The sequence below is a fragment of the Acipenser ruthenus genome, chromosome 23, assembly GCF_902713425.1.
Source record: "Acipenser ruthenus chromosome 23, fAciRut3.2 maternal haplotype, whole genome shotgun sequence".
Lineage (NCBI taxonomy): Eukaryota > Metazoa > Chordata > Actinopteri > Acipenseriformes > Acipenseridae > Acipenser > Acipenser ruthenus.
The window spans coordinates 3,605,756-3,620,885 of NC_081211.1; the positions used below are offsets into that span (position 1 = coordinate 3,605,756).

Sequence of the window (15,130 nt, forward strand, 5' to 3'; positions counted from 1 at the left end):
AGATGGAGCTGTAAAAATGAAATATTGACTGATGCATCTTTTTATGATCCAAAAAGCCATTTCTTTTCCAGCCAGCTGCTTGTGTTAGCTTTATGAACAACAACTAAGGGTGATGATGATGATGATGATGATGATGAATCAACGTATATTACCATATATACCATGCTAACATGGTGACTTTCTGAAGCAAATGCAACCACTGCCATGAGGTTTCCATGCTGGGATTGCAATATTGTGATGCACAGACATACTCTCTACAAATTGAGACCTACTTTGTAGGCAGGTAATACTAGGTATTCTTTGCCTCATTTGTAAAATAAATAAATAAAGAAAGAAAAATGTGTGATAGCAAATAATAATCTAACTTACCTGTTCTGTTTCCAATATCATCACAGTTCATAGAAGGGGAAAAAGACAGATGAAGAATAATTAGTTTAAATAAAAAAAAGGTTATTTGCAATATGTTATTGTTTATTTATATTGCCTATTGGCTGCCTTTTGATTATATTATATGCATATGCATTTGGTACCAAAATGAATAATGGCATAAATGTGCTAACTGAATATAGCAGGGGGGCTGCACCTTGGCAACACAGGAGTTTCATGTAGCCTGCTGACCTTAATGCACGGACCTCTGATATAGTTTATAGGTGTTCTGGTCATTAAAACACTGAAATCTGATGAATCTCTACATTCTATATACTGTACAGGGCCTGATATTGATTGAACATCTTGAGTTGTTTGTGCACCTTAGAATATAATAAATGGTGATTTAACGCTGAAAACAGAAACTGTTTTCCAGCCTTGTAAATGACCACCCTCCGCTTGACAAATCTGCAGTTTTCATTTGCAGTGTCATGGTTTTATTTCTTAGAGTAAACTGGCTTTATTGTATTGCGACATGGGTGGTGCGGGTGGAGTGATAGGGGTCAGATCTTCAAAGCATTTGCTGTGGTTTGTAATTATCATCATCTGATTTTTGTTTTGTAACATGATAGTTAAAGACTGTGGTAAACACTCTGTCATACACCCCACAGTATCCTAATGCTTGCTTTTTTCTTGTTTACTTGTAGAAATAACTTACATGTATAGGCTTCTAACCACTTATCATTGGTCCAGGCAGCCCATTTCTGTAAACATGTTATTCTATCTCCGTGAACCAACCTCTACAGATGAACACATTCATAAAAACAGTTGCATTTGTACACACAGGGTTGCTGTCACCTTAAACAGCCCTGCAAAGACTTTCAGAAATGAAGCTGTAGTGTCTTGAATTAAGATGCATCTGTCTTCTCTGGATCTGGTCTGATGTGACTGCCAATATTTTGTGCTCTACTAAGTGTAAGCTTAAAGCTTTCCCCCACACGCTCAGACATCTGTACTGTGCTACCTAAGCCCCTTTATCAATGTTAAAAAAAAACACTAACTTACACAGCAAATCTTTTCATCTGCACAGTGCCAGTCTAAAGGTTATGTGACAATGTAAACAAACTGGGCAGCTAACAAGGCCCTCACTGAAGGCTAAACTATTGATGGATTAAGTATGCAGAGCCATACTGTTCAATTGAATATGCTGCACACTGCAGCTTTAATAAGAGCAGTGTTGTTGTCTCTTCCAGTGTCAGTTTTGACATGTTCATTGGAATCTTAACAGTAAATATATGTTACATTTCTTTCTAAGCACTCTGATACTGTAGAACTGGACTGCAATCTTGCTTTTGCAGGATCTCATTTGATTTCCTGCTGCCATATTGGATTTTTCAATTTTAATTTTTATGAAATCACAGGTGCATATTGCTATTATCATTATTATTACTCCCCCATATTACTTTAGAGGTGTGCTTTTGTACAAAATGATACCTTTGCTTTGAATTTTGAATAATTGGCCAATTTACCATACCAAAATGTGGTATCATTAACTCTTAGAAGCTGAAGAATATATAATACATTCGAAAGTGGTTGTATGCAAGAGGTTTTTTTTTTTTTTTTTTTTTAAGTAGTTACACAACACTGGTATGATTTGGGGCATGGATGTAGGCACTTTGAAAATCACTATGGTAACCGTGACTAGTAAATAACAGATGGGCAGCCCCAAGAGAGTTAGATACAACTTTCGATGATATCAGGTAATGGAAGCTGAAATACTCACCATGTAGCTCTTAATATAAAAAGGTGCCTTATGCACAGTTTTGCAGGAAAACCTCAGCTTCACTTTCCTCTCATCGTAACTGCACAAAACTGCATCTATAACAATACAGCCTACACATGATCTGTTAACTTATATAAGACCCTCCTTATTGAGAATTCCAGTAACAGAGATGTGCACTGATGAAGCCAAAATGATAGTATAGTTTATTTGTTTCTGATAATTTTATCCCAGAAAGAGATTTAATCAGGCCAGGCACTGTAATTATAGTTAAGACTTATTTGTTGTAAATACACTATATATAAAAAAGCAGGTCAATTAAATATGACAGATTAAAAAAAAAGGAAAAAAAAAGTGAAACGGCAATTTGAAACTTTCTAAAACAATTACCTCCAAAGTAGGTTTCCAGACCCATTAAGAGTTTGCACTTCAAAAACCCAAAGTGATAATCTCATATAAAAATATACATTCTGCAAGACCATGTCAGACTCATCAAACCCAATGCATCTTGTTCATATAAGCAAGCACAATAAATGATGTGGATAAAGGGACAAGCTTGCGTACAATTTGTGTGTGACAGAAAATGTAAACAGCACAATAGAACTTCCCAAAATGAGGAACAAAAAAAACATATCAATTATTATCAAACACTGTTTCTCACACTTTGCAATAGAATACCAGGATTACAGATGACTAAGGTTTAAAACGGTACCTTTTACAGCATGAATATTATTGAAAAGGGCCCATGTTACCAGTATATCAGTGTCACAAAGCTACATTTGTGATAACAAACTGTTTTATGTTGCTGATAAAAGTGGCACGTGTCTCTTGATGCAAACAGAAATGTTATAGTCCTCATCATAAATTCATATCTTGAAACCTTCACTGCACAATAAACTGGTCGCCTCAGTGTCTAATTTAAATGATCTGCAAAGGTCAAACCTGCATGCAGAGCAAAGCGTGCAGCAGAAAGCAAATAGGATGAAGAATCTTGCCTTGTTTTATTTTTTACTAACAGCATACATAAATTATTGACATCCCTGTCTAATACATAATTGAGAAGTATTGTTCAATTGATCCACCTTTAAACAAATACATTGATCTTATAATTTAATACATTAAGAAGATTTGGCCACTGGCAATTTTCATGTTGTTTACCTCTCTTTGTGGCGTAGCAGAGAGGAATAGCTTGTGAAATGCAAAGCCATGGATCCTTGACCACGCTGGAGTCGGCTTACATAAAGAGATACATGTAAAGCAGAGGCTTGCTGGCCATCTGTTTAGGGGTTTGTAGAAATGATTAGATAAGATATTGTTACGAGGGTGAATTCCCCATAGGGATAATACATTAAAATAACTTTCACAGTGCAAGTTTTACACAACGGAAACCACTGTCAATTTAGGTGACACCTCTGGTCAGTGAAAACTTCCAAACACGAAGAGATGGGAAAGTCTTGAATTTATACATTAGTATAACCAGTACAACCAATCACTGGAAAGGGTGGAGAGGGTTACACTTCCATTATAACCATGCATCATCAATGCCCCATGTTATCTGAAAACTGTCCAAGCACCTCTTTTTACACATATCTTAGTTTCCCAAACTATGACAATATGGAACAATTAATGCAGGTACAATAACACACTAATAATATGGTACCATTGCGCTACAATGGATTCTCAAATTCTGCGGGTGGATTATACAATTATAGATGCCATCCACTATGGGGCAGTCAAACCGCACATGCTGAGGGAACCTGTTACTGGGGTGGAGGGAGGGGAGGATGAAAGGAGGTGAAATTGAGGACGAGGGTCTGTACTTTCTGATCTGATACCTTGTTTCATACCTTTAAATTTGATACTTTATTTTAAATGTACACATACAGACCCCAGTGGATCTGTTTTTTTTTTTAAGCTTCTGCTGTTTTCTTGGTGTATCATCTTTACATTAAAGATCGACAGCCACTCTCTGCAGTATTACTGCTGTCGGCACCTAGTCTGTGCTGCACTTATTTCCCAGACTTTTGATGTCATCTCTCACAAAGAATGGGACATCAAGTATGACAGCTTATCACCCGTGATACAGTAACATCCACTGCACTCTGGATTTCACACTGCAGCACCCAAAAGAAATGGAGCCCTGCAGTTTCTAATCCACAAAGGCAATAGCAATGCCTGTGCACTTCTTGTTATAGGAAGTGACAGTGAAGCTTCTTGAAGTGTCTTCTTTCCTTGCAATGTGAGATTTGCTTTTGTGAAGCATTGTGGGTAGGAGGGGGGGGGGGGGGGGGGGGTTGACAGTATCCAGCTCTTGGTTTGCGTCTCAATGAGGTCTTTCCTCATTCATGAAAGAAATATGAAATTGCCCCGTAGTAAGACATGCCCCTGACATGATCCAATTTGTAAACAAACCTGTGATCTTCTACAACACTCACAAAAACTGTCAGTTGTGGCATTCAGATCACCTAGAAAGCATCACCTTGCACCCAATTCTGAAAGCAAAAGCACAACTCAGCAGTACTATATTGTTTTGTGTCACTGTACTATGCATAACACTTACAGTACTGCTGCACACTTCTGTGCATGTGAGTCCTTCTCAACCATAGCTATTGTTAAAACACAGAACACAGCAATGTGGGTGAGAGACTTTTATTAACCCTATGTATAGCTTACACCCTGGATGACTGGGCAGCTTGGGATACCTCTTTCAATGTTTCCTCTAGCAAACTCATATTATACTAAGAAGACTACTATAATCCAAGCGTTCTGTGCATTTCATATAAAACACTGTAAATAGCAGCCAGGGAATTTGCAATAGAGTGCAGGTTATTTTCTGCAAATTACGGTACCCAGAAATGTACGGTAATATGACGTTTAGAAAAAGACATGGTGATAGATTACAAAGACTAATTGGTGAAATTGCTTCTGGAGTAACCCTCCAATTGATGAATGACCATTGCAAAACTGCTGCGATCGTGGGCCGTATTCGCAAAGTAGTGAGAATGTTATAAAAAGGACAGGATTTTGTACATTTCTATCTGAGCATTTATGAAGCACTAGCCATTAATGGTTTGTGGAAACTGCAATGTCAACACAAAATGAAAGTGACGCCATGAGTTGAAAAAGTTCTTTTTTTTTGACTGCTCACAACCTTTGCATATTTGGCAGACGGATAAATCTTGTTAACACCATAACATGCCGGGGCATTTTTACCTTTACTTGCTATGAAACGTGGGACAGCTAAGGTTATTGCTGTATAAGTAGCCTTTTTACTTCAATCCATTGGGTGTTTTTATAAATGTCATTCTGTTTTTAGATATAAGCATTTTCAGACTTTGACACATGAAACAGTACCCATACTCCAGCAGTTCTTGGGTACAAAAATCACAATATAGCAACTTGGAACATGCATAATGAAGCACCTTGAGTATATCCCCATCGGTCACTCATTTTTAAATCCATTTGTTTTAGAAATGTTAAAACAGTTTGTGTGAACTCTATGGAGTTCAAGAAGAAGTTGTGCCATAACTTTGAAAATAAATTAAAAAAAACATATCTGCATTATAAAAGATATATAGATAGGAAACTTAATAAGGTAAAATTATACACACAGTAACTGAAGGGGATATAATAATTAAACTGTCATTTAAGGGATAGTGGCATTGCTGTAGTGTGTTATGAGGTAATAATGGAACTCCCAAGTCAACACGCCACAGCAAGACCATTATCACTATTATACAACAAGTTTAAGTTGTGTATTTATTTACCTTTGTATGTCTGTGTAGCAGGACAGCATCAGAAATGAGACTCAGAGGCTGGAAGCTGCATTTAGGGTTGCCACCTAACCCCATAATTCCGGAACACTGCGAGACAGAACCCTGCCCCGTCCCAAAGTGTTCTGGAATTATGGGGCCAGGTGGCAACCCTAGCTGCAGTGAAAGCGCTGTTGCCCACATTTATTAATAAACACAAATAAAGAAGAACAAATAAACATGGCACAGGGGCCAAAATTAAAAGCTAAACAAAACACAATACTCGCTTTCCTTTGATCAGGCTGCACAGTGTCTTCAATGGACTTTCATCCCCAAATTCCTTCACCAAACAAAGGGTTTGTCCTCCCTTTATATACATGTGGTCATTCCCCAATTACCTAATTAGGGAATGGCCACATTCCATCTATGCTTGTTGGCAAGGATGGATTTAACCCCATCCCTACCAAACTTACATTCACAAATAACACTGCAGGCTTCTGCCCTGCCACAGTCTGAAATAATTATTGGAGTCCAGTAAAAAAAGTTTTTGAGCGGAAATCTGAAGCGTTCATAGTAACAAGTGGCATTAATCAGTGTCATCTCATCCGGGCTGCGTTTAGCATTCCGTTATTGAGTAATACAGATGCAACACCTCATAGTTATTTATTTCATCAGATCATTTCCAAGATTGGAAAAGTAAGTGGGAGCTTTTACACTCAAAAACACTACTCTTTCTGCCAGACCCTTGCATGCATGTGTTATCACAACCATACACAGGAAACTGCTGGTACCGCTATATAAAAATGTGTCTTGGTCAGGAAAGGTTTCCATGGCACTGAAGCTACTATGATCACAGAGCAGAGGATACAAGCTTTCAATGCATCAACCAACGTCATGTTCGTTCACAGGATTAATTAAATATGTAGGTGTGTTTAATGTTTTCCATGTAGTACCCACACATGTTGGATGAGGACCAATACAATGGGGGTCCTTGTTTCACTGTTTTACTTGACATTAGTGGTTAGGGCTCTGGACTCTTGACCGGAAAGTTGTGGGTTCAATCCCCACTGGGGGACACTGCTGTTGTACCCTTGAGCAAGGTACTTTCCCTAGATTGCTCTAATAAAAACCCAACTGTATAAATGGGCAATTGTATGTAAAAATAATGTGATATCTGTATAATGTGAAATAATGTATAATGTAATATCTTGTAACAATTGTAAGTCGCCCTGGATAAGGGCGTCTGCTAAGAAATAAATAATAATAATTTTCCTTTTGTAGTCTTAACAGTTTTGAATTTCCCACAATGACTGCTACTTACAGACCGGAACATGTTTGTAAAAAAGACACACATCTTCTTTTGACACATTTGGTTTTAAAATGACTTTACGGTGAGGGTGAGAGTGACACAGACCACCTCCCAGATATTCCAGGGACTCATAGAGGATGGAAAGGATGTTGACATTCAATGGTTGATGTATGAGAACTGTGAGCACAGCTGCAGGGAGATACTGTCTGCTGGAGGTGTTTAAAAAGAAAAGACAGCTACAATGTCTATGCATCAGCCTCCTTTCATCTTGAAAGACTTCAATAAAACAAAAGTTCTCCTTGGAGCATGACTGTCACCTGGGTATTGTTCTTTCAAGATAAATCAGCCTCCCTCCTAAATCCTTTTATGTGAACTATCCATTGTCTCTTGACAACCAATAACAGATTACTTCCATCACAAACCAGACAGTGTGAAGTGGGGGAAATGGGTCTCATCTCTGTTGCTGTGGTTCTGTACACTGAAATACTGTATGGCAGATAACACAGGCAGTGACTTGGGCAAACTAAAGGCCAAAGTTACACATTTTAAAGTAAAAAGAGAATAGTAATTTCTAGAGAATTTAAGCAGGGAATTGGGGGGAAAAAATCTGCTATAACATTGTCAAAAGGATGGCCCCATACAATCAGTGCTTAAACTAACATTAGAGGGTAATATTGTAGTAATAACCATTTAAAAACAGCAATCAATAAATAACATACTATTCATGAAGTTATAAATCATCTGTGGGTGATAATCGAGTTATAATTAGAGCTAACTGATCTGTGACAGAGAAAATGGAACAGTTATTATGTATAATCCTTAATAACATAATGGCATTCTGTAATAATTGTGACAGAAAAAAGCCACCTTTATAGATACTACAGAACATTTCCCTCAATGATCTGCAGTATATGTAACTGAAAATGCATAACAAATACATCATTACTGAACCATTACTTATTCATTTCTTCATTACCTGTTAAATTACAATATAACCCACATCCAGATCAGCTTCGGGTTAAGAGATGTGTGCTATCTCTGAAAGTGTTAGTGGACACAGAATTTTGTGCTGAATCTCAAGAACTGGAAAACCACCTCTGGAATCACCTGCAATACAGAAAGGGGAGCTGGATTATTTTGTCAGTGCTTTAACAAAATGACAAGGACTATTTCCTGTAGCCCTGATAGGTCTGACTATCTTGGTATGCTGGGTAGCACAAAAAAGATTACTACAACCAAGGTACACACAGTGATAACCCGAAGGAAAGGAGTTCTGTGCTGTAGCAGATAAATCACCCTTCTCACGGAGTCTAGATACGTTTTTATTTTTATGACTTGGGGACAGAAGTGATTCATATCTCTGACAGAGTCCCATTGTACGCAAGCAGCATATTGAAATAACTTCAACCTCTGGAGAGCCAGGGAAGCAATAACAAAACTGATGTCAGGTTGTTGCTGTTTAACAGATGACTGCATTATTATACTTTTAGTGTCATTTCCATTGCTTAACATTTACTATGTACACATTTACCCATGAACGCCACACATGTTGACATGGTGATAGTTTAAGGCTATGTTGCTAAATAAGGTTGCTGCCATGTTTGCCTACTTACAAAAATAGGGATACTGATTCCAAAAAAGGGGCTCATTTCCAAAAAAAGGGGGTATCAAATAAAAAAAGGGTTACTTTCCAAAAAAGGGGCTATCGATTCCATTTGCTTATAAATAGTTTCCTATATAATAATACACTTTTTTTGTTAACATGGAGGCTGTGTGGTCCAGTGGTTAAAGAAAAGGGCTTGTAACCAGGTGGTCCCCAGTTCAAATTCCACCTCAGCCACTGACTCATTGTGTGACCCTGAGCAAATCACTTAACCTCCTTGTGCTCCGTCTTTCGGGTGAGACGTATTGTAAGTGACTCTGCAGCTGATGCATAGTTCACACACCCTAGATTGCCTTGGATTAAGGCGTCTGCTAAATAAACAAATAATAATACTAAGCTGCATGTTATATTTAATAAGCTAAAGAAGGTTCCCCTTAAAATAAAGTGACAATTTTTAAAAATATAACTGTAACAACCGTGACAGCTCTAAATACTGTATAACTTTAACCTTGATCCATCAATTCCATCTTTAATCCTCTTTGTGTGGATTGCAGACACACCAGTTTAACTGTAGTATTTAAGGAACATAGTAATGAAGGGAGGATTTATTTGACACAGCTCTTGTGACAATATGTTTCTGGGTAGCTAAAATGAAAAGATGAAATTAATTTCCTCACTAAAAATGGGGATTTTAAACACAGTCATTTATTCCAGTTAAGAGACCAGTACGGTATATTTGTAATACATTTTTTAAAATCGGATTTACTGTTTTGGATAATGACAGCTGTAACTATTGGCTACATAATTGTACACCAGAATAAATTAAAACGCAGGAGGAAAATGATCTTGATAAAGAGTTTTTATGGAGGTAAATGTTGAAATTCATATTAAATTGATGAAGGCACTAGCCATCATGTTGTCTACTTCAGTTGTCAGCAATACAGTGTTCTAGAGCGCTATTCTAGATAGGTAATTGTATTTCCAAGTTTCTCAACAAATGTAATAACTTTAAATATATTTCACTGTGGATTTGAAGTCATTTTAATGACTAATAGTTTCTTTATTCCAAGCTGTGTTTAACACTTCTCTCTGTTACAAGTCACAAGTCCTGTCTATTCCAATCCTAAATCTTTAATGAGTCCAAGATGATTATAACATTCATTATTTTATAATTTTATGAATGCATACATTAAATACTAAATATGAAGTTAAATATATATATAAATGCAATCATGCCTATAGTTCATTTCCTAAATTTAGAAACTGTTTAATTTTTTTAAAATACAGTATTAATGTATGAAGGATTACAGAAAAGCAAAACGTGCAATATATATATATATATATATATATATATATATATATATATATATATATATATATATATATATATATACAGTGTCAAATAATGTCCAAATGTTACAATTGCAGTTAGCATCCTACAACTTTGATTGGTTAGTTAGTGTGCATTTTCATTTTAATTGAGTATAATTGAGTATCACTTAATGAAAGTCATTACAAATGGTCTAAATTTCAATGGCAGTGCAATCACATAGAGCAAACCCAGGGTTTACATGAATGCGGCTACTTATAAATGAAAATTTCTGGTTTGAGGTGAAAACAAATAGGCATGTGAAATTACATTACATCCTGTGTATGGTTGTGATAACACATGCATGCAAGGGTCTGGCAGAAAGAGTAGTGTTTTTGAGTGTAAAAGCTCCCACTTACTTTTCCAGTCTTGGAAATGATCTGATGAAATAAATGATTATGAGGTGTTGCATCTGTATTACTCAATAACGGAATGCTAAACGCAGCCCGGATGAGATGACACTGATTAATGCCACTTGTTACTATGAACGCTTGAGATTTACGCTCAAAAACTTTTCAAACGTTTCATTTCAGTGAAAGATTTCTAAACTTTTTTAAATGTAGCTGCTGAAAAAATCCATCTGAAAAGAGTTCAAATAAAACATAAAGCAATAAATGACGAACTGGGTATTCTCCATTTCTAGTACAGCATTGAAGAAGAACCTGGCTCTATTCATGCATAATTTATTTTTTCATCTAGTTGTGCACTTGTTGCAGATATAGATACTGAGAATGACACCCTCTGTCAGAGCCATGCTTTATTCTTTCCTTGGAGATGAAAAGTCATCCCAGGCAATCTTCTATAACACATCCAGCTCTGTAATAACTCTTCTCCAGTGGAAAATGACAATCACATGAAGTCTAAGGGTTTACCATGAAAACAAAACTGGAGTATAGAGTTATTTAAAGATTTAAAAAGTAATGTATAGACCAGTTAACCCAGGTCTCCAAGTGGCTCACCCGGTATAGGCAGGACCGTATGGTGTGCAGGAGCCAGGGGGACGCAGGTTCTGTCAAAGTTGCTGGTCTTTGCTGAGGATTATAAAATGAGGTGCAGTGGCTCTGGTGCTCCTGCAGGTTACAGAGGGAACATCCATGGGCTGGTAGCTTGTCGACATTGGCTGTTTTAAAGAGGCAGTTGGCTTGGTCATGGGATGGAATGATGCCCACTGACCTTCAGTCCTCCAGAGCTGTTGTGTGGATTTCTGCAGTGAGGGAACATAATTAGACAGTCTAAAGTAAAGAGGGAAAAGAAAGTGATCTGGTTTCACAGGTTACCACTTATTTGTATTTTTGTTAAACTTTGTACCATGATGATTATACTCTTATGTACTATACTATACCTTTTGTCATTTGTGTAAAGTAAAACCTGTATGAACCTTCACCTGAACTAAACCATCACTTATTCTTATTTTTATGAGCCAGTGATCCCCACATTTGGTTTTTCAATGTAAATTCGTGTCACCTTCAATAAACAGCTATATTTGTTCAGTCCCTTTGGTAACAGGCTACCTTGTACTTAATAGTATTATTGTAGCATCTATAGTTTAAATCTAGTAAAGATAATTAGAATGTAAATTATGCTGGGGCTGAATAGACCCTGGGCTGGCAAAACATTTGCATATATGTGAGATTGATCTCCCTCCAATAGTTCCAAATTATGTTATTGCAGCGTGCTTGCAGCTGTCTGTGTACCAGAGTTCAAATGCTGTAAAATATATAGTACAGATAGGATTTTCTTTCATAAATTTATGGTCTTACCTGAAGATGAAATAGATAATATTTATGCAAATATAATGTGCAATGCTTAGCAAATGCTGTCTTGCTATTCACCATGCAACAAACAATGCAAACCCATACACTGAAGTTCCTTCTGCTCCACTAGAGGGAGCAGTGAGCTCACCTGAACACAAAAATATTTCAAAACCAATTAAATAGACTCTGAAGTGAATACTGTATTTTCAGTATCTAAAGGACTTTTATTTGAGTATCATTTACGGTTTCATCTACCCTTGAGAACAGTATGGACATATATATATTTTTTTTATTAAGTTGATTATCCAACCCTTTTACATTAACAAGTGGAATTTAAGGTATTTATTCAAATCCCTTTAAAAGTCCACTAATTGATACAAAAACTGTGAGAAGCTGTTTCTCAGCTGCTGGGTTTTGACAGGATTCGGAGTGGCATTGCCGCACATCATTAGGAAATTCCCCAATCTACCTGCTAATGTGCTTCATTATCATTACATTCTGCATTTCCATTCATTTAAATGGGAATTACCAGGGGGAGATTCAAGAGATTTCAACTGGAACGCAGGATGCAGGTGGTAAACAATCTGCTGCGGACCAATGGGTCCTGGCCTGTGGGATTTACACCATTAGGTTTACTGTAACATCACTGTCTTTTTTGTAATCTTGTATATACAGGGGTTGAACAAAAAAAAAAAAAAAACAGAACACCCGCCATAAAACTACGATGACAACGAGCACAGGGTGTCTGGTCATTCGTTATGACAATGAGCATAGGGTGTCTGGTCATTCGTTATGACAAAGAGCACAGGGTGTCTGGTCATTCGTTATGACAACGAGCACAGGTTCAATGACCCACAGCAGCTATCCTAATACTAGATGTTGTACTGGCCAGCAATGTGTATCTAGGATCAACGTAAATAGAAAATATTGCATTTGAGAAGTGGATGTTTAGAATGTTTGTTCTTTACCACTTGCGCTTGTTCAGGGCACTTGCTCCAGGCTGGTTTAATCCCTGCTACTCTCCGTTCTCCCCAATGATTTTTAACTACAGCCTCTTGGAAGGGAGGCAAGATAATGATTATCAACGTTTTTTGGGGGGGGGGGTTTTGCATGGATTTTGGTGCTGGTAAAGGCACTGGATTATGGATTTAGAAACGGAATGCATGGATTTTGGTGCTGGTAAAAGCACTGGATTATGGGTTTAGAAACGGAATGCATGGATTTTGGTGCTGGTAAAGGCACTGGATTATGGGTTTAGAAATGGAATGCATGGATTTTGGCGTTGGTAAAGGCACTGGGTTATGGGTTTAGAAACGGAATGCATGGATTTTGGCGTTGGTAAAGGCACTGGATTATGGGTTTAGAAACGGAATGCATGGATTTTGGTGCTGGTAAAGGCACTGGATTATGGGTTTAGAAATGGAAGTCTTCTATTTATCCATAGGGCCGGTACAGAGGCATTGCAAGCTTACCCATTCTGCTGAGAAAGTGGTTCTGTCCCCACATTCACTCAACATTGAGCTCTTTCACCTGCAGCCAACAAAGTAAAAAAATATAGCATTCAAACTTCTATTTTACAAACACTTCTGTGTTTGTGTGTCAACTGGTGTCCTGTTGTTATAGAACATGACACCCATTGTTACAAAGTAACAGATGTTACCAAGTTACTCCCCCCGGAGGTGAGCCCCAGCCTGTGGAGTCTCCACCTGGACTTGTGGGGCCAAGTGGAAGCATGATGCCCAGACAATTTCCCCCCTAACACTGCAGGAATGGAAAATTATCCGTATTGGGCGCTGAGCCAAGATCCGAAAGTCGCACGAACAGAACTCAAAGCATGTTTGCATGACTCACCCTGCACTACAGTCCATGTGAGCCACTTGTCACCGCTAGGCTGTGTCTTATGTTGTATACAAGGGATGAAACCCAAGGCTAATTAACCATAAGTGTTATACACTGGGTGCGTGTTCTATACTGAGAATTATAGATTTGACAAGAACTGTTTTTTGAAGGACGATGGTCACAAGGACAAATGAAAGTACCAGTTAAAAAATAGGTGAGCAGGCACGGTTACCTGGTGCTCTGGCAAAATTCCAAAACAAGTCAAAAGTGGTGGCATGGGAAAAAGAAAAAAAACTCCTCCAACCTTCATCTAAGCTCGCCGGGTTCCTAGTACCTGATTGTCATACTGGGTCCAAGTGATTGTGCCTCAACAAGGCAGTGCTGAGGCAGGCCATTCCTGCAAATGAAATGCTGTTGCTCATTGATGTTGCACCAAAGCAAACAAACAAATAAATAATATAACTGGAATATGGTAGCAGTCAAATGCAGTTACTAGTTGGCTAATGACTCATGAATACAGCCCAATGTGTTGTATTCAATATTTAGCAGTGAATTGGGATATTGTTGTTAAATGAAGCTGTCAGGCAGCAAACAGAGAGGACCAATTCAACATTAATCCATCTGGTCAAGGCAACAGTGTGCTGAAAGCCAGGTCAAAGATCCCAAGGACAGTTGGTGCTCCGCTGATCATAGCGAGGGCTTAGTGTCAATCAAAAGATATTTGCAGACAAACACAATGCAAATTCATTTAATCACAGGCTGACATGGAGCACCATACAAACTGTTGTGTTCTTGCATTGGAAGATGCAAAGGGATTTGAAAATTAATTTTCATGTGAAAGAGACTTAGCTGCACAGCCACCCACAACTGGCCAGACACTTGACGAGGCACCAGTTAGTCAGATTGAACTCTTGTCTCCAGGGTTCAGTAACTTAATATATCAAAATCTTTGTAGAAACACGACCATTACTTTAAACAAAACAGGACATGGATGTTGTTTGATTCCGAGGTGACTACAGAAACGAATACCATACATTTGAGGATACTGCCGTCAGGATTGGGCGTTTGTCATTAGCTTTCGCTACATGTGGGACAAAAAGAAAGATTGGATTGGAAGATTGAGGGCAAGTACTTGAAACAGGTAGCGATATATAGATTACATGGCATTTATGACCTAACTTGTGTGATACTGAAGTAAAACTAATTAGTGTACCTCCATGACTGATAAACCAACCAATACAGACCTGCAATGGTTGGCCAACACAACCGCTGTATTATAATTGAACTGCTAAACTACCTACTGCATGAGCTTCCCATGGTATCACATCATTCGCTTTATTCTTGCAACAGTATCTTCT

General features: G+C 37.8%; 1 long non-coding RNA gene across 1 annotated transcript; it reads right to left on the reverse strand.

The window, feature by feature from the left end:
• Positions 1–8,185: 8,185 nt before the first annotated feature.
• On the reverse strand, positions 8,186–13,463 carry LOC131699752 (uncharacterized). The gene is made up of 3 exons (XR_009308290.1): positions 13,406–13,463; positions 11,139–11,383; positions 8,186–8,314 (listed from the first exon to the last, which is right to left on the reverse strand). It is a non-coding gene; the product is annotated as an uncharacterized LOC131699752 (long non-coding RNA).
• Positions 13,464–15,130: the final 1,667 nt, after the last annotated feature.